General features: G+C 39.1%; 1 protein-coding gene and 1 long non-coding RNA gene across 2 annotated transcripts in view; one reads left to right on the forward strand and one right to left on the reverse strand.

The window, feature by feature from the left end:
- Positions 1 to 21,081, reverse strand: part of LOC124874678 (caveolae-associated protein 1-like) — a 53,828-nt gene that overhangs the window by 4,071 nt on the left and 28,676 nt on the right. The window lies entirely within an intron of this gene.
- Positions 3,797 to 19,961, forward strand: LOC124874679. Its single transcript, XR_007039866.1, has 4 exons — positions 3,797 to 4,862; positions 8,178 to 8,260; positions 15,135 to 15,330; positions 19,906 to 19,961. It is a non-coding gene; the product is annotated as an uncharacterized LOC124874679 (long non-coding RNA).

The following is a 21,081-nucleotide window of genomic DNA, read 5'->3' on the forward strand; positions in this document are numbered from 1 at the left end:
AGAGCTGAGAGTATAGACATATCTATTGTTTTCACTTGGAGGATGATGACGGTAATTTTGTTGAGGTATTGTACTACAGTATCTTGGGTAAACTTGACCTTGTAGGAGGGATTTAGGCTTTCCTGAGCAGTTGTGTTAACAGGCAGGGGGGATGGAAAAACTGCCTCACTCAGAATCAGTACTTCTGTCAAACAAACAGTGTTGGAGTTCACCACAGCAAAGACATGGACACTGATCTTTTGTTAATCATCAATGATTGCCTTTAAATAAAAAATAACCTGTAACTGTAAAGATATGACTGCAGCCATACATACAGTACATTCAGTCTCTGACAAATAAACAACTGTTTGTCATAAATAAACATCTGTTGTCATAAAATAAATGATGTACAGTTATTTTAATAATCATACCTACAGTTAAACATGGTGGTGGTAGTGTTATGGTCTGGGGGCTGGTTTAGAACCTGGACAATTTGCTGGGATCGATGGAACCATGAATTCTGCTCTGACGTAGAAAATCCTGAAGGAGAATGTCCAGCTATCAGTTTTAATCTAAGCTCAAGCTCTCTTGGGTTCTGCAGCACGACAATGATCCAAAGCATACGAGCAAGTCAACCACTGAATTGCTAAATAAACATGGTGAATAATTTGGAGTGTCCTATTTAAAGCCCAGACTTAAATCCAATTGAAATGTTGTGTCCTTACCTTAAGCAGGCTGTTCATGCTAGGAAACCTTCCAATACAACTTAATTAAAACAATTCTGCAAAGCAGAGTGAGCCAAAATTCCTCCACCATGATTAAAAAGACTCATTACCAGTAATAACAAACACTTGATGGCAGCTGTTACTGCCAAAGAATTAACAATCAGCTATTAGACAGAGTTTATGAGTAGTTAGTGTTTTGTCTGCATATAGTTCCTTCCAAAAGTATTCATACTTGTTGAGGTTTGTTTTTTTTAAATACTTTTTTTTTGCAGCACTAGAGGCATTTATTTTTCTATAGTAGGTTGACAGGAAAGAGGGGCGAAGAGAGGGGAGGAGACATTCGGCTAAGGCCGCCAGGTCCGGGACTCAAACCCGGGACAGCCACACCAAGGACTATAGCCTCTGCAAATGGTTGCGCTCTTAACCCCTACACCACCAGCGCCGCACCACTTGTCGAGGTTTTTAACATTTTGTCACGTTACAACCACAAACTTCACTGTTGATTGTTGATTTCATGCGATTTACCAGCACAAAGTGGAGCACAAATGATCAGTTTCATACAGGTCTCAATTGGCCACTGCAGCTGACTGTGCACTATTTGTTTATTTGAACACTGAGCATTTAAACTCAACATGTTTATTTAAAGATGTTTACAGTGACCCTGGTTTCAACAAGGGATTGCTCAGGGACAAATATTTCAGCATGAATTTCTTTAACTTAAGAGACTAAAGTGATGCTGCAGACTTTCTAGACTTCAGGGAATGTTTAATATAAGGTGCTCCTAGCTCCCTTCATCTATAAAGCTTAAGTCCAGTTTGACATCTTGGAGAGGTGGAGGTCACTGGGTAATGTGTTTGTATATAATTACTTCAACAGCAGCGGAAATTCTCAGCCGCATGCTTTTGCGTGTCCACAGTACATGGAAAGAGCTGTGGGAAGTTTAGGCATTCACCTTGGTGTTTTCACTTCCTGACCCTCCTAATTTAATGGGACATTGTTCTCAGTGAGGCAGCTACCCCAAAGACAGGAAGGTACACTCAGAACTTCGGAAAATAGATGAACATGGTACGTCATTATTCTGAGCCTGTGTGTGTGTGTGTGTGTGTGCGTGTGTGTGTGTGTGTGTGTGTGTGTTTGGGAGAGAGAGAAAAAGAGGTGTCTGCAGTATTAGGAGCATTTTGTTTCCATCTCACTACTTCATTGAACAATCCAGCACCTAGTAAGAGTTTCTGCACCATAGAACAAATACTCAGGTCTTCTAAGTAATTTAAAAGAACTAATCCCCTCAGAGTCACACAACCTCAAATGCAGCATGATCCGCTGTTTTCTAACATGTTTATGTAGAAATATTAGAGCTTTTAAGACATTCTTGGACTCCTGAGTCTAAAATCTGCAGCAACACAGATTCTGATTCTTTTTTTTTCAAAGGCATTTGTAAATAAATTGCTCCACCTGGGTTCCTTTGACACATTTAAGCCACTGTTAACTGGAGTCCACACCATACATAAATATTCAGTTTTCTTTAAAACCAATCCTGTTATAGTAATCATCATTAGTTATCATGTCATGGTTATTGTCATTCTAATTGGCTTTTTGTTTAGTTTTGGTCTGGTTTTCATACATAAAACAAAGCTGTAATTATCTGTTAAATCATAATTTTAGTCCACTAGTGCTATCAGAATTTGTTTCTCATTTTCCACTGTCAACAAAAAGCCCTTGGAGGGAATTTGTAACCCCATGTTGTTGAGGGGCTACAGTCCTGGTCAGTTCCTGAATCACTTGGGTTGATGATCTGAATCTTTGTATTAATCAGAAATTATAAGTCTGAGATCTCAAAAACTCCTAATGCTAGCTAAGGTACATAAGGGCACCAGAAACACTGAGGACTCTGATAATACCATTACGCTGATCCAACCCTAAGAACTTCAGGCCAAAGGAGTCGACCATACAGTTAAATATGTTTCTACCATTTTCTCAGGTAATCCTCCCAGTCTTTGAAAGAGGAAAGTGTAGCTATGATTTCATTTTGCCATTTAATGTGTGAAAGTTAACGGTCTTGCATGTTTTTTACATATATAAATGCTGATCTGGAAAGGACAAGCATTATGGGTTACAGGAGTAACATGGGCAGCCTTCCAGCGGTAAAAACTAACAGAAGAAATAGTTGTACTGCCTAAACATTACTGCAAAACAATTTGTACCCATATCTCCATGGTAAAATGGTACCATGGATGAACAAACTACACTGTTTTGGATGAAATGCCTTTCAGTAAATTGTTTAGTCAAAGTGTGTGCATGTTTTTCTCTGTGTTTGGCAGCATGAGCAGCTGTTTGTGTGTGTGGGTTTGGGATACTAAGCACAACATAGTAGCTTCTCACACTGCAGCCACTCACTAGGCAGACTTACAGTTAGAGAGAGGAATCCTGTGGTAACACACCCTGCTCTGTTTCTGGTTTCCTTTAAAGTCCAACCACCAAAACTCCCCTGCTGCTATGGAAAGCCAGATGTGTGTTTTGATTTGACATTCCATTACACACATGCATGGGGGTGGATTTTCCAGCAAAACCAGGAAAACAGGGAATCCTTTGGACATCGTAGGAATAAACTTCCAGCAAAGTTGTGGACAACATTCTTTACCTGTTGAACTATGAAATGCAAATCAATTTAGAATATCATTTTACAAGTCGGCAGTTATCAGAAGCTTTTAATCATTTTAACTTACATGGAAATACAGATATTTGGAGATCTTTTGAACTTTTTCTGAGTCATCACGTTCTCCCTGATCATGAATACGGCCTGGAGTGCAGAAAAGAGCTTGGAGATAAGGAGTATAGTTTGTCACATAAAAATAATCTCAGTATTAACACAGAGTCAAGAGTAAAAGCGTAATCTTTGGCGGTTAATTTCTCTGATATTCAACTTCCTTCCAGTCACCTTGCACAGTTCTGGACATCTAGCTGAGACCTGTGAACCATTCAGGCCAACAAAGTATGCTTAAGTAGGACTTCATGAACTGCACAGTGGTTTTGTGTTTGGTGTCTGCATGTCAACTCCAGGTGTTTCTGTGTTCACCTGTTCGTCTAGTGACAGCGTGTTCCCTCTTTCTACCAAAGAGCTGCTGCATTACCTGGATAGAGAAAAATAAATGGATGGAAGAGCATCATCTCACTGTATAGACAGCACAATCAGCGGGTGTATTCTGCTTAGGAGTTCAGTGTGATGATAGTTGGAACCAATGTCTAAGTAGCCAAATTAAACATGGGGAGAACGTGAATCACCTGAAACTGAGTTACTGATATCAACAGCTAGTCTACTGTTTAGAATGGACAACATTTACAACTTTATACTGACCAATGAACCTATTTTAGTGTTAATCAATAATAGTTTCCACACCTATAGGAGAAAGATGACATCACTGTGACCTTGTTTCACAGACTACATCTTAGCTTCCACCACTGCAAGGATTCATTTACTGTTCAACCAGCTCACTATGATGTGTTCTTTTCTACTGAAAGGAACTATTACCTATTATAACTACACAGAACCAGACCTAAAAAAAACCCAAGTCACCTTTTAAAATATTTCAGACTCATAATTCAGCTGTTCCCTTATAACACAGAAAAATGTGAAAATGTATCTTTTTTAAAAATCAGACCAAGATATTATCGTTAACGAAAACTAACGAAATAACGAAAAATAGAAGTAAAAAACCATTTTCGTTCATAATAAAAACGAGACATTGCAAATAAAGGAAAACTCACTGAAACTGTAATGAGTGTTCACAAAACTAACTAAAATTAACTGAATTTATAGAGATAATGTGATTAGTTTTCGTTTGTGTGCCTCATGCATCATGAAGTCTAGATCCGGTTGTTGTTGTTTTTGTTCTCGCTGTGCCGCATTCCGCCAGCAGATGGCGTGTACGTCAAGTCATCTGTGCGTCGAAAACGCCAGGGAGTATGTTGCGTTCAACAACGGTAGCTGGTCACGCGGCTATTAACGTTACAGAGTAGTTGAAGAAGAGCTAAGCACGCTGCCTTGGACTGGATTGACCCTGGCCGTGATGAAATTTGGTTTGCGGTAGGAAACGTTACTAGTGTTGTCAACATTCACTGTGCCAGGTAAAAGAATTGGCTTGGATGTGTTTCGTTTTAAAGGTGAGGACCCAAATGCAAATAAACCACACTTTTATGAACGAACAGTACAACAAATAGGAGGACAAGAGCACAGAGTAGCTGCAGCTGAGTAATAACAACATAATTATTATAACAACTTCCTGATTTGGGAAAGTTGAGCTACAGTGTCAACAAGGATTCGTTCAAAGATGTTTTAGAATTGATTGACGACCTTTGGTTTATATTTTCTGAGTTAGTTATCAGTTGTTTTGCTAAGTTATAGTGATTTGTGAAGTCAGGGTGAGGGGGGGTTTCCACTCAGTTTGGAAAAACGAAAGTTACTGAGAGGAGTCAGTAACAGGAAAACTGAAAGAGGCAAGAAATGCATGAACTGAGAATGATGAGGGGGGAGAGATAATCACCTGGTTAAATATGCATTTCTTCTGTTGTAGTAGCCTGTAGATCCAAGTAAAAAGTTTTTCTTTACTTTTTTTGCTAAATAAGGCAATTTTGGTAAATCAACTGAAGAAAACAGTTAAATAATAAAGAAAAGTTAATATTTATAGGATTATATTAGGATTATCCTAGTTTCCTTGTATCTAAAAATAACCAACTTCTAAAGGGTATCTGAAACAAAAATCTTATTTTATTTGTTAAATTGTAATTTTTCAGTATATAATACAGTACAGACCAAATGTTTGGACACACCTTCTCATTCAAAGAGTTGTCTTTATTTTAATGACTATGAATATTGTAGCTTGACACTGAAGGCATCGAAACTATTAATTAACACATGTGGAATTATATACTGAACAAAAAAGTGTGAAACAACTGAAAATATGTCTTATATTCTAGGTTCTTCAAAGTAGCCACCTTTTGCTTTGATTACTGCTACGCACACTCTTGGCATTCTGTTGATGAGCTTCAAGAGGTAGTCACCTGAAATGGTTTTCCAACAGTCTTGAAGGAGTTCCCAGAGATGCTTAGCACTTGTTGGCCATTTTGCCTTCACTCTGTGGTTCAGCTCACCCCAAACCATCTCAATTGGGTTCAGGTCCGTTGACTGTGGAGGCCAGGTCATCTGACGCAGCACCCCATCACTATCCTTTTTGGTCAAATAGCCCTTACACAGCCTGGAGGTGTGTTTGGGGTCATTGTCCTGTTGAAAAATAAATGATGGTCCAACTAAACGCAAACCGGATGGAATAAGATGCCGCTGCAAGTTGCTGTGGTAGCCATGCTGGTTCAGTATGCCTTCAATTTTGAATAAATCTCCAACAGTGTCACCAGCAAAGCAACCCCACACCATCACACCTCCTCCTCCATACTTCACGGTGGGAACCAGGCATGTAGAGTCCATCCGTTCACTTCGTCTGCGCTGCACAAAGACACGGTGGTTGGAACCAAAGATCTCAAACTTGGACTCATCAGACCAAATCACAGATTTCCACTGGTCTAATGTCCAGTCCTTGTGTTCTTTAGCCTGTCCTCAGCAGTGGGTTCCTAGCAGCTATTTTACCATTAAGGCCTGATTCACACAATCTCCTCTTAACAGTTGTTCTAGAGATGTGTCTGCTGCTAGAACTCTGTGTGGCATTGACCTGTTCTCTAATCTGAGCTACTGTTAACCTGCGATTTCTGAGGCTGGTGACTCGGATGAACTTATCGTCCGCAGCAGAGGTGACTCTCGGTCTTCCTTTCCTGGGGCGGTCCTCATGTGAGCCAGTTTCTTTGTAGTGCTTGATGGTTTTTGCGACTGCACTTGGGGACACTTTCAAAGTTTTCCCAATTGTTCGGACTGACTGACCTTCATTTCTTAAAGTAATGATGGCCACTCGTTTTTCTTTACTTAGCTGCTTTTTTCTTGCCATAATACAAATTCTAACAGTCTATTCAGTAGGACTATCAGATGTGTACAGTATCCACCTCCTGCACAACGCAACTGATGGTCCCAACCCCATTTATAAGGCTTTAAATCCCACTTATTAAACCTGACAGGGCACATCTGTGAAGTGAAAACCATTTCAGGTGACTACCTCTTGAAGCTCATCAACAGAATGCCAAGAGTGTGCGGAGCAGTAATCAAAGTAAAAGGTGGCTACTTTGAAGAACCTAGAATATAAGACATATTTTCAGTTGTTTCACACTTTTTTGTTCAGTATATAATTCCGTCAGTCAGTCAGTCTATTCCATCCAGTTTGCGTTTAGTTGGACCATCATTTATTTTTCAACAGGACAATGACCCCAAACACACCTCCAGGCTGTGTAAGAGCTATTTCATCAAAAAGGATAGTGATGGGGGGCTGCGCCAGATGACCTGGCCTCCACAGTCAACGGACCTGAATGCAATCGAGATGGCTTGGGGTGAGCTGGACCGCAGAGTGAAGGCAAAAGGGCCAACAAGTGCTAAGCATCTCTGGGAACTCCTTCAAGACTGTTGGAAAACCATTTCAGGTGACTACCTCATGAAGCTCATCAACAGAATGCCAAGAGTGTGCGTAGCAGTAATCAAAGCAAAAGGTGGCGACTTTGAAGAACCTAGAATATAAGACATATTTTCAGTTGTTTCACACTTTTTTGTTCAGTATATAATTCCACATGTGTTAATTAATAGTTACAATATTCATAGTCATGAAAATAAAGACAACTCTTTGAATGAGAAGGTGTGTCCAAACTTTTGGTCTGTACTGTATGTTGTAATGTTCTTGGAGAGGATTTTGATTACATTATGCCTATGTTTGAGAATAGTGAACGTCTGATGAGAGGAGGAAAATAGAAAAAAGACTGAAAGAACAGGAAAATTTGAAAAGTTAGAAAAGATAAATAGATTGATGGATAGAAAAGTAAAGCTAAGAGCAGTAAGAAGAGCAGAAGAGTGTTAGAAAAAGGAGGAAAGGAAAGAAGACAGACATTACTATTGCTATTTGTTTTATTACTCTGCGGAAATGCTAACAACAGTGTGGATTGACTTTCCTGCTATTACACTTGATTTTTAAAGGTTAATTATGAATATATATTTTAGAATAAATAAAATTGTAACTGTACCAATGTTAAACTAATGTACCAAACTAAAGTAGCAGACACATGCTAAAAACAAATTAAAACTAAAATAGAATTCAAAATGTGAATTAAAAACTAAATAAAAATAAAAACTACTGAAAGCTGCAAAACTATTTAAACCTTGACCCTGACCCACCTGTTGGATGACAGATATTTAGAATAGTCTCTTACCAGAGACTATGTGTGCGGAGGTTATTGAATGTATTTATCTTGTGTGGCATGGGAACGAGTGTGATGGTCATGTACAGAGCAAGACTCCCTAATCATCTCTTCTTTCCGTTGGTCCCCTTTAATCAGAGACATGAGAGCAGAGAGGAAGAGAAAGAGATTACTATATAAAGTGATGGCATTCTGCAAGTCCCCAAGGGAAGAAAGCAAGAGTGAGTCATCAGGCTGAAGTTGAACACAGCCTTCTGTTTTCTTCACTATAATATTCGCATTTTTTAACCTTCTTTGGATTTACATTTTCACGTTCTCACGTTTTCATCTACGATTTTCTTAAATCACGGCAGTGGGCTGCTGCTGGGGGGGGGGGAATATATGTATATATATATATATATATATATATATACATGCTCTTACACACGCTACTAAAATGCTCTTACACACACTACTGAAATACTCAAATACTGAAATTATATATATATATATATATTATATATATATATATACAGTGCCTTGCGAAAGTACTCGGCCCCCTTGAACTGGTCAACCTCTTGCAACCTCTTGACACATTTCAGGCTTATATATGTATATATATATATACATGCTCTTACACACGCTACTAAAATGCTCTTACACACACTACTGAAATACTCAAATACTGAAATTATATATATATATATATATATATATATATATAAATAAAATCCACCTGTGTGTAATCAAGTCTCTGTAAAAATGCACCATCTCTGTTATAGTCTAAGGGTTTTGTTAAAGTGCAGAGAGCATCATGAAGACGAAGGAACACACCAGGCAGGTCCAAGATACTGTTGTGGAGAAGTTTAAAGCCGGATTTGGATACAAAAAGATTTCCCAAGCTTTAAACATCCCAAGGAGCACTGTGCAAGCAATCATATTGAAAAGGAAAGAAAATCAGACCACTGCAAATCTACCAAGACCCGCCCTTCCCTCTAAACTTTCATCTCAAACAAGGAGAAGGGACATGATCACTCTGGATGAACTACAAAGATCTACAGCTGAGGTGGGAGAGTCTGTCCATAGGACAACAATCAGTCATACACTGCACAAATCTTGCCTTTATGGAAGACTGGCAAGAAGAAAGCCATTTCTCAAAGATATCTATAAAAAGTCTCGTTTAAAGTTTGCCACAAGCCACCTGGGAGACACACCAAACATGTGGAAGAATGTGCTCTGGTCAGATGAAACCAATATCGAACTGTTTGGCCACAATGCAAAATGATATGCTTGGTGTAAAAGCAACACAGCTCATAACCCTGAACACACCATCCCCACTGTCAAACATGGTGGTGGCAGCATCAAGGTTTGGGCCTGCTTTTCGATAGCAGGGACAGGGAAAAATTGATGGGAAGATGGATGGGGCCAAGTACAGGACCATTCTGGAAGAAAACCTGTTGGAGTCTGCAAGAGACCTGAGACTGGGACGGAGATTTATCTTCCAACAAGACAATGATCCAAAACATAAAGCCAAATCTACAATGGAATGGTTCACAAATAAATGTATCCAGGTGTTGGCTGTCCATCCGATCTCACTGAGCTCCAGCTGTTTTGCAAGGAAGAAGGGGCAAGAATTTCAGTCTCTCGATGTGCAAAACTGATAGACATACCCCAAGCGACTTGCAGCTGTAATTGCAGCAAAGGGTGGCGCTACAAAGTATTAACGCAAGGGGGCCGAATAATATTGCACGCCCCACTTTTCAGTTTTTTATTTGTTAAACAAGTTTGACACATCCAATAAATTTAATTCCACTTCACAATTGTGTCCCACATGTTGTTGATTCTTCACAAAAAATTAGAATTTTATATTTTTATGTTTGAAGCCTGAAATGTGGCAAGAGGTGGACCAGTTCAAGGGGGCCGAGTACTTTCGCAAGGCACTGTATATATACGTGTATTGTTGTGATGATGAATATGAATATATTATTTAATATTAAATAACAATATTTTGGTCTGTTAAGGGTTGTCTGTTAAAGGTTGTCTTGTGAATACCGGCCCAATAAGGCGGTGGTATTAGGACAAAATTGAAAGGGATGAGCCAAGCGCTGGCATTATTGAACAGCAAAACTCGGTACACACACAGAATGAAATCACACCATTTCCTATACTATAAGAATTTATTTACAAAAATAATTCAACTCAAAGTCAATTATATTTCAATCAACAAACTCTTTACTATGCTAAAACGACCCAACTAAATTACCAGGCAGAGTGAAAAAATAAGGAAGACTAATGGGCTATGTACAATATAAACAGGTTTATCAAAGATGGTTGGAAAAAAATGACCGAAAGAGTGATGCAATATTTATGTTTGAGAACCAAGGATTATCTTGAAGAATCTGGAAATGAAGTTAAGTTAGGCTTGGAACCAACTTAGACAATAATTGGAATACCTTCAAACAACCATTCACAATGCAACATCAGATAAAACATTACTTTAATAAATTAATATTTTAAAGAATGATTTGCTGAATAAAACCAACCTTCTGGATGACCAATTCTCAATGCGTGGTAAGGTGTATTTGTCACTTCCTGTTTTCGCAGTTGCAATCGGTGGATTGTTTGGTGTGTGAAGGCTCTCTCGTTTGATCTGATTTCTCTCTACTCTGATATCTCTTACTTGTTCTAATAGATAAGCACATTAAAAGACATACTTTCTGTTGCTGCATTTAACCTTTGGGGACTCTCTGTGTCTCATACGGTTTTTCTAGTAGTGGTAAGGGGTCGCTAGCTTAGCGTTAGCTTTATCTCCACCATGGCTACCCGTTCTACTGTTTCTCTCTCTGAGTCTCCTCCTCTCTCCTGCTCTCTGTGTCAGATGTTCAGTTACTCCTCTGCCTCCTTTAGTGATAATGGTACGTGTAATAAATGTAGCATTTTTCTAGCTTCGGAGGCGAGGGTGTCGTAATTGGAGGCCCGGCTCCGCGCTGTTGAAAAACCAGCAGATAGCCAAGGCCCCTTGAAACCAGCAGAGAGCCAGCGCGGAGCCACCGTGGATAGCTCCCCATAGCAGTCCTTCAGCAGAGCCCACGCAGCCAGGGCCTCAGGCCGGCTGGGTGATGGTACGTAGAAAACATAGTCCTAGATCCCAGCCCATAGGTCACCACTAACCCGTCTGCGTTTCTAACAGATTTTCCCCGCTCAGCGACACACCCGCTGAGAAGCCAACTCATTGGCAGCTCCACAGTCAGAAAAGTGGTACTAGAGACACCAGCGACCATAGTCAAATGTCTGCCAGGGGCCAGAACGGGCGACATCAAATCCTACCTGAAACTGCTGGCTAAGGATAAGCGTAAATACAGTAAGATTGTTATTCACGCTGGCGGTAATGGCATCCGGTTACGTCAATCGGAGGTCACCAAAGTTAGTGTTGCCAATTTGCCAAAACAATGTTGGACTCCGTAATTTTCTCTGGTCCCCTCTCTGATCTGACCAGTGACGACATGTTTAGCTGCACGCTGTCATTCAACCGCTGGCTGTCTAGGTGGTGTCCAGAAAACGATGTTGGCGAACATTTTGGGGAAATCCTGATCTGATCCGGAGAGACGGCATCCATCCCTCTTTGGATGGAGCAGCTCTTCTTTCTAGGAATCTGGCCGAATTTATTAGTTCTCCAAAACTCTGACAACCCAGGGTTCAGACCAGGAAGCAGGGTCGTAGTTTAACACTCCTCTCTGCGGCTGTACTGCTACCCACCCATTACCCTATTAAGACAGAGTCTCGCCCATGGCCAAAATTGAATAGATAAAAAAAATTATCTAAAAGGAGGAAATCAGGAAAATAAACACAAGTCAGACTAAAAAGAAAAAAAAACAATTAAATGTGACTTACTGAACATAAGATCTCTCTCTTCAAAGACTTTGCTAGTTAGTGATGTGATTTGTGACAATCAGATTGATTTATTTTGCCTCACAGAAACCTGGCTGCAGCAAGAGGATTATGTTACTATAAATGAGTCAGCTCCTACTAATTATTTAAATTTTCACATTCCTCGAAATACTGGGCGAGGAGGAGGAGTAGCAACCGTCTTTCAATCCGATTTATTGATTAGTCCCAGACCAATCAATAGCTACAACTCTTTTGAATATTTAATCCTTAGTTTTCCTCATCCAAATTGCAAAGCACCAAAACCACTTCTGTTTGTTGTTTTGAACCATCCACCAGGTCCTTACTCTCAATTTTTAGATCAGTTTTCAGACCTTTTATCTGATTTAGTGTTAAATACAGATAAAGTTATTATAGTGGGGGATTTTAACATTCATGTTGACACTGAGAGTGATAGCCTAAATATAACTTTAATGCTATCTTAGACTCAATTGGCTTTGGACAAAACATTAACAAACCTACCCACCTTTGTCTTCATTCTCTGGACCTTGTGCTGACAAATGGCATTGAGTGTAAAGAAATAACAATATTTTCTCATAACCCTGTCCTGTCTGACCATTTCTTAATAACCTTTGAGTTTAATTTAACAGAGTACTCCATACCTAAAATAAAATTTCATTATAGTAGATCATTATCAGAAAATGCTGTAACAACCTTTAAAGAATCTGTTCCACTTTTAATTTCCTCATTATCACAGAAAAGCACAGTGGAGGGCAATAATTTTGTTTCTGCCCCTTCACAAATTGATTCTCTTGTTGATAGCCTACTGTTGTATAAAAAGACACTTTGCCAAGCCAGAACAGCTTATTTCTCATCATTAATACAAGAGAGCAAGAATAATCCTAGGTTTCTCTTTAGTACAGTTGCTAAACTTACACAGAGTCATAGCTCTGTTGAGCCATCCATTCCCTTAGCTCTCAGCAGTGATGACTTTATGGGACTATTCTTCAATAAAATTGATTCTATTAAAAAGAAAATCTTTGACATACTCCTGAAGATGATTACTTCATCCTCAGCAAGTGAAACAACAGTGTCGAATGCTGCACTAAGGTCCAATAATACCAGCACTGTGGTTCTTCCACAGTCTGCATTTATACGGATGTCATTGAACACCTTGACAAGAGCAGTCTCTGTACTGTTGTGAGCACAGAAGCCTGACTGGAAGACATCAAAGCGGTTGGTCATTGTTAGGAAGTTGTTTAACTGCTGAAACACAGCTTTTTCAATAATCTTACTGATGAAGGGGTGGTTTGATATAGGCCTGTAGTTCTGTAGTAGCAGCTTGTCCAAGTTGCTCTTTTTCAATAGAGGTTTGATAATTGTTGTTTTTAGGGCCTGGGGGAAAACACCTGACAAAAGGGATGTGTTTATTATTTGTGTTAAATCAGACATTATTACAGGCAAAGCTTTCTTAAGGAAAACTGTGGGTAAAAGATCGAGACAGCAGGAAGAAGAGCTTAGTTGCTGTACGATTTCTTCTAAGATTTTGCAGTTTATTTGGTGAAATTGGGAAATTTTGTCAAAATCAGTTCTAGTTGGAAACAACAATGGTACTGGAGTTGATGTGGATGTGCTGACTGCCCCTCTGTTCTTTTGGGTTTTTCAGTGAAGAATTTAGCAAATTCATTGCAGGCCCTGGTAGAGTGGAGTTCAGAGGCTACAGTTACAGGAGGGTTTGTTAACTTGTCGACCGTGGCAAATAATGCACGAGCATTGTTAATGTTTTTGCTGATGATCTCAGAAAAGAAAGATTCCCTTTCATTTTTCAGTTGTAGGTTATATCTGTATAGTCTCTCTTTATAGATAATATAGTGAACCTGGAGTCCAGTCTTTCGCCACCTGTGTTCAGTTTTTCGACACTCCTTTTTTTCACTTCTGACTGGTGGAGCACTTCTCCATGGAGACATTTTCTTCCCAGACACGACTTTCACTTTAATTGGAGCAATTGAATCAATGATGTCTGAGATTTTAGAATGAAAGTTATCTACCAGCTCATCTACTGTGTTACAGGGCAAAGTGGAGGTAGAAGAGTAAAGGTTTCAGCAGCACTGTCCTTAAAGATGTGTTTTCTTATCATGTCTCTTTGGCAAACTGAGTCATTGCAGATGATGCTTTCAAAAATAACAGAAAAGTGGTCAGATAGGGCAACATCAGTTACAGACACCTTGGAAATGCTTAGACCCTTAGTGATGATCAAGTCCAAAATATGTCCCTGTTTGTGCGTTTGCTGTTTAACATTTGAGTCAAACCAAAATTTCTAAGAGTCACATAGATCTTTTGCACTTCTGTCTTCAGGATTGTCCATGTGAATGTTGAAGTCTCCCACAATAATTAAACAGTCATAGTCAACACATATCACAGATAAAAGCTCATTAAAATCACTGATAAAGTTTGTTTTGGACTTAGGAGGCCTGTAAATATTCAAGAACATTGTTCGGACCGGGCTCTTTACCTGGAGAGCCAAATATTCAAAAGAGTCAAATTTGCCCAGAAATACTTTTTGTTAGCACTAAGATAGTTGAGTTTTCAACACAAACAAAACCAAACGTCATAAAAAGAAAAATGTTTAGATTATTTCATTCTAAGCTAAACTCTCCGCCCAAACACTACCTCTTACGTGAACTGTGCTGAGGAAAAGTTGTCCGAGGCGACAAAGTTGAAGAAATTCAATTCAATTCAAAAATACTTTATTCATCCCAAAGGGAAATGAAATGTTGTTGTAGCTCATTATGTAGGTTTCTTCAAAGAGCCCTTGTAGATGCTGATTGTTGGATGGGTGCGAGGACTTGTTATCACTCATGTAAAAACTGTGCTGCAAGGCGCCTGCACTCCGCTTTGTATCATGCTCTGGTATGCAGCCCTCCTGTGTGTGGGATCACGTTATCTATTTCACACACTAGGCTGAATCGCATCCTGTGAGAACCAGCCTCCTTTCAGCCTCACACACACACACACACACATACACCCTGTCTGAACTGTCTGTTGAACTGTGCATATAAATAAAGAGATAGGGTGTCAAAACTTTGTAGTCTGCACTGCAAAGTGAGCTACCCTTGCAAGTAAAACTGACTGTATCGTTCTTACCTCTGAGTTGACTGAATATTACCTAATATTTACTTGGTCCTTCGAGCCGGATTAACTCAATAACCTTATTTCTCTTTGCTTTAACAGTGACTCTGGGAGCCGTGGGGGAAGCCTAATGTCGAGTGAACTCTGCCGCACGGCCTCCCTTAGCCTGGATGGCTAAGGGAGGCCGTGCGGCAGAGTCCCTGTGTATAGATTTGCATCAGGCCGGTGGATTATTGTCTTCCTCGACGCCGGGTGACTCTCACAGGATCCAGAGAGTCACCAAGAAGTCAACTCCGAGGTGAGACAGTTTTAAAACACAGTACATGAGAAAAGTACTTAAAAGTCGTTGGTAGTGTGTCGCCGATAAGGACACTGCATTGGGAAGGTTTTATTCCGCCGTGAAAGGAATAGTGACAAATTTGGTACAATCCCGCTGTGAAGGGGATTAAAGAAAATGACTGAGGATTATTCCCCTGCGAGGGAATAGAGTAAGCGCTATATAAATAAAAGAAGAAAAGTACTTAAAAGTCGTTGGTAGTGTGTTGCCGGTAAGGACACTGGATTGGGAACGTTTTATTCCGCCGTGAAGGGAATAGCGATAAATTAAGGTAAGGCCCCACCGGGAAGAGGGCCAAATAAAACGACTAAGGGTTATTCCCCTGCGAAGGAATAGAATAAGCGCTATAAAAGTAAAAAGAACGGAATAAATTGAGCTCATAAAAAACACCAAGTTAATTTAGAAAAAATTACAAGGTACCTGAAACTAACTGTGTGACTGTGTTGTGTGTGTATGGAGGACTAAGCATTTTAATAGAATCATAGTAGGATTCTGCTAGTCTTGTGTTTTATTTTGCCCAGATTAAAACAACGTACTGGTGACTTTGGGGATTTAGGTCGGATTTCATTCCGGAAAATTAACATCGCTGCGGACTAGTCGCAGTAGAAGGGCGTGTTAATGTCCCCCCCATAAGTCTCATGCCAGTGAACTTTTATCTGGGACATTCATAGTTTGAAGAAAAATAACAAAGAACAATGGGGAAGGGACAGAGCAAAAACTCTGATTTAACATAAATATGTACACGATGGCATAAAAAATACGGATTTTCAGGTAACTTAATTATCACTGAAATCCTAAAACTACACGGGGATCTTAAACTGGAGATTATGCATTCAAAAGATTCAAGAGACAATAAAAAACCTTTCCAGATTATAATTTCAAACGGGACCTTTCAGTCCCTGAGTGCATACAGTTGATAAACAGATTAAAACAAAAAGATTAATTAAAAAAACAAGAGCAGCCTTTAACTGACATAGCCATAATACTGAGGCCTAAAGAAAAGCACAGAAAAACAAAAACTTTCAGCTTAACTGAAAACAAATAAGGGGGGTGGACCGCCACCCATCCCAGTTTAGAATACCAAGGTAGCCCCAAATTATAATGGTGTTATACTACCAACAATACCATGATAAAATGCAAAAGATTAATTTTACAGGGAAATAATTCCATATTGGCTCAGATTGTGTGCATTCTTGATTCTCTCCTCTTTGAGAGAAGTTAAATTTCAGCTCTGTGAAACGACCTTGACAAAGAGATGCAGCTGCCTGAAAACAAAGATAAAACGTCTGCAAACAGCAGAAGCGTGTCTCTGCTGAAAGGTCTGATAAAAATTGTATCTCTACCCTGCATGTGTCAAACTCAAGGTCCGCGGGCCAAAACCGGACCCCAGAAGTTTAGTGATTCTCTAGAAGTAGAGCCTTTAATATGGTGATTGTGTGCTTGAATGTTATTTTGTCAATCAATAAGCAGTTTTGTCTACATTCTGCCACAATCTGCCTTTTGAAAATGTTTTGAATCTTGCTCTTTATGTATAAAAAAAAGAAAAAAAGAAAAATTGGCTAAAGTCTGCAGACACAAAATGAACCTGGATTGAAGCTCTAACTATGTTTATTTAATCTGAGATCCTCTCCAAATGCAACAGTATATGTCAGTCTACATGAGATACTAACAACTTCACCTACTGGTATAATATAAAGATCTGATTGAATATGTGAAACAAATAATGATGAAAGTTTTTCAACAAGTGATGCTCATCCAGGAGGAAGACAGTGTTCCTAGGAAATGCAGCTCATTCATTAACAATCAATTTGTCTCCTATAGGTGGAAGTTTTGCTGACTAATCATAGGCTGGATCTATGAAACATTATGTGCACAGACCAAATGACCAAGGTTCTGACTGACTTATGAACCTCACTGACCTGACAATGATAACATGACACCCAACAAAATACCTTTAAGGTGGACCCCACTAAGCCCGCTTTATTTAATTTCCCTTTGGGATTAATAAAGTATTTTTGAATTTTGAATTGAAATGAATTTAGTTATTTATTCTTGGTGAATAAAAAAGGAATTGAAGCGTTCAAAACAGACCTAGTGGAAACAAAAGGGGTTATGAGGAAACGATGTGCATTTTAAGAATAATAGAAGTCAAATTATGTTAAAATGTTTGCAAACAAAATTACTGTGACAGAGAAATAAGTAAGTAGTGTGTGAATGTGTGTGAATGGGAATGACTGATTTCATTGTAATGCATCTTTGAGGGACCTTAATAGCGCTAATAAAGGTCTGATGTTCTGATGATCATTGCCAAACTTATATCTTAATAAGGTTTCCAGAATCTTTTCCGAAAAACCATATAAAGATAGCAAAGGTTCTACCTGTATTGAAAATACTGATAACCATAAGAAAGTCTTGAATGTTTCACAATTATTTTACAAACAGGGTATTTAAACTTTCATGTGGCCAAATGTCTGTGTTTGACTTTCTGTTTTTGTGAAATAAATGTCTGTTTCATGTTATGTAAAAATTACAGTCCTGAACAGTACCATAATAATATTAGGTCAGTTCTCTATGGTAAAACAAAAAGATTTTAACAGACGTTTAGACTTTTTCCAGTCAGGTTCAAAATGATCGAATTAGACTCAAACTTAACACAAGATTAAATGAACCTTAACAGAATTACTGGACTGGACTGAAATAGAGAAAACGTGAGTTAATTGAAACAAACTTTAGTTACTTGAACTAAATACAAAGCTAACTGTACGGTGTATCTATAAAACTGGGTAAGACAAACTAAGATTATAAGATATAATATGCCCTTCATTTTTTGTGTTCATCAGTGAGTAAGTTTTAATTTTTTTATTTTTAATAAGAACTAAACCAAGCATTATTTAAAATAATAGCAACTACCAAAAATAGTGATCTCATTTTTAAATGTAATAAGGACTTACTTTATATAAAAAAAAGATAAAATAAAGTCCCCAATAAAATCAAATATGATAAAAAAGAATAATAAGAATTTGGAAAAACAGAGGCTTTAAACCTCTGCAGGAACAGCAATGACACTGTCGAAAGTAGATCCTAATACAGAAATCTGGAAGCTCACTCTAGGGTGGACAATCAAAGTCCAACCAAGGACACATTTAGATGAGGCAGAGGGACAAATACAGGGCTTAGCTGAGAGCAAAGAGAGCAACATGCATCCTGCCCAAGCTGCTGTCCCACCTGAACTGTGGTCCCAATCATCAACTGATGTAGGGCTTATAAAGGGATTTCCCACCATACAAGGTTAAAACTAATATCTGAAAAAAGGCCATTAGTCCGCCAATACCCCTTCAAGCCAGAAGCTGAAGAAGGTACTAAGCCAGTAATATAAGATATGTTGAAGTCAGGAATATTAAGAGAAGCACCTGACACTACATGCAAGGCATATCACACTGACATCGCTATTATTATCACAGCTAAACATAACTCTAAAAGATGTGCCCTTTAAATCCAAGTATTCTAATACCTACTGCAGAAGATGGTAAATTTTGGGTTTTCATGAGCTGTATGCCAAAATCATCCGTATTAAGACAATAAAAGACCTGAAATATTTCAGTTAGTGTGCAATGAATCTAAAATATATGAATGTTAAATTTTCATCATGACATTATGGAAAATAATGAACTTTATCACAATATGCTAATATTTTGAGAAGGACCTGTACAACACAGCGACTACAGTGACACATTGGGAAGACCCACGTGTCACGGGTAAATATGTCACATCTGGTAAAACATCAATTCTACACTATAAATTTTTCTGACTATGCAAAGAATTTTTGCAGATTATGAATAATTTGTTGCAAACACAACTCACAGGGCAACCTGAGGCCCAAAAGAGGACAGTTCCCAGCAGCAGCACACCCATTTCATACCATACACATGGATTTAATCGAACTGTCAAGGTCACAGGGGAAAAAATATTGCCTAGTGATAATAGATGCATTTTCTAAATGGGTTGAAATATACCCTGCAAAACACTGTGATGCACTCACAGTAGCTAAGAACCTAGTGACACATTTCTTCCCCACATATGGTATCCCACAGATTATAAGGTCAGATAATGGAACTCATTTTGTAAATAGTGTAATAGAACTATGTTCTAAAGCATTAGGGTTTCAGTTGAAGATTAAGGAAAACAATGGAAGAAACTGGGAGGCCATGGCCCGAATGCCTATCCGTGGTTAAATTATGGATGAGAATAACTCCAAATAAAACTGGTCTTACTCCATTTGCCACCTACTGTACATCATTGTATAACTCCACCCACTATATTCTGAGCCTGAGATCACGTGACACCAAGTTGCTGATGTAAATTTGTATTCTCAAAGAAATAGTACATGGCAGACCGTTTTCTCTGCCCTCTGACATGAATGAAAAAGAGAAAGCACAACAGGAAACTTCATTAGCTGAGTGGATGAATAAAATGTTGCAGACAAAAGAAACACAAATGTCCAGTGGTCTGCCGATAATCTCTGCTCCTATCCCACAGAACGACCTGAGGCCTGGAGACCTGGTCCTGATTAAGACACTCCACAGGAAGGATTGGAGCACTCCTCGGTGGAAAGGGCCGTTTCAAGTACTCCTGACAACGCCCACAGCTCTGAAAATAGCAGAGAGGCATTCCTAGATCCATAAAAGCCACTGTAAGCCAGTTTTGCCGTTACAAGAGCCAGATCAACCGACGGGGTAGCAGAGGAAGCCCGGCTACAAAGGGACTGGAGGACCCATGGAGCCCAGTGTCTCAAACCGGTGAAGAAAACAGCTGATCTGCACCCAATTATAAAATGGCTCTCTGTAACATGTGGACAGGACTGATAAGCCTGAGCTTAATTCTGATAGCAGGACTCTTTCTCTGCCTAAAGCAGGATCCACAGGAGGTGATACCGCACCAGAAGAGATGGACATCAGACGGGACCCATCTCAGACCACTGACGGAAGGACATGACACACACCCATTTATGCAAAATTACTGGTACCGTTACGTGTTCGATACAGCTAAAACTCAAAATAAAACTGATTGTTATGTGTGTTCCATAATGCCCGTGCATTCCCAAGGCCCCACCATATATGTCAAAGCTATGAATGATTCACAGGCAAATTGCGCCTCCTCCTTTGGAGCACTAGGATATGCACGTCGCGATCAATTTATCTTACCAGGTCAGTTTCCAGCAGCAAACCAGAGTTTAAATTATACGTGCAACCCTCATAATTGTACCTGTCCCGATTTCTGGAAAGCCTTCAATATTACAGAAGGAGAAAAAATCTCCTCTTTCAATGCTTATTTAAAGGCATGCCCAGTGTTACAACAAAAACAAAGGGAACAACTCTACTTACTTGGGTACAAATACAAATTGTAAAACAACATCTCAGATTACCACCTTCATGCAAAATGGCACATACTGGATAGAAGGGCTGGCATGGTTATGTGGTAATAACGCTTATTATGTACTTCCACCCAGCTGGTATGGTGTATGTACCCCAGTTTTCACATCAGATCACACTGTGGTACTTATTAAGCAGACTATAGTTATACCACATAGGAGGCCAAAAAGGGAAATAAATGTTAAACCACATGACCCCATTTGGGGAACAAATGTCCCAGATGAATTTAAACTTTGGCCTAAAGATGATAAAACATTATTATCTCTCCTACCCTGGTTGGGTG

Source organism: Girardinichthys multiradiatus, chromosome 10 (genome assembly GCF_021462225.1).
Source record: "Girardinichthys multiradiatus isolate DD_20200921_A chromosome 10, DD_fGirMul_XY1, whole genome shotgun sequence".
Lineage (NCBI taxonomy): Eukaryota > Metazoa > Chordata > Actinopteri > Cyprinodontiformes > Goodeidae > Girardinichthys > Girardinichthys multiradiatus.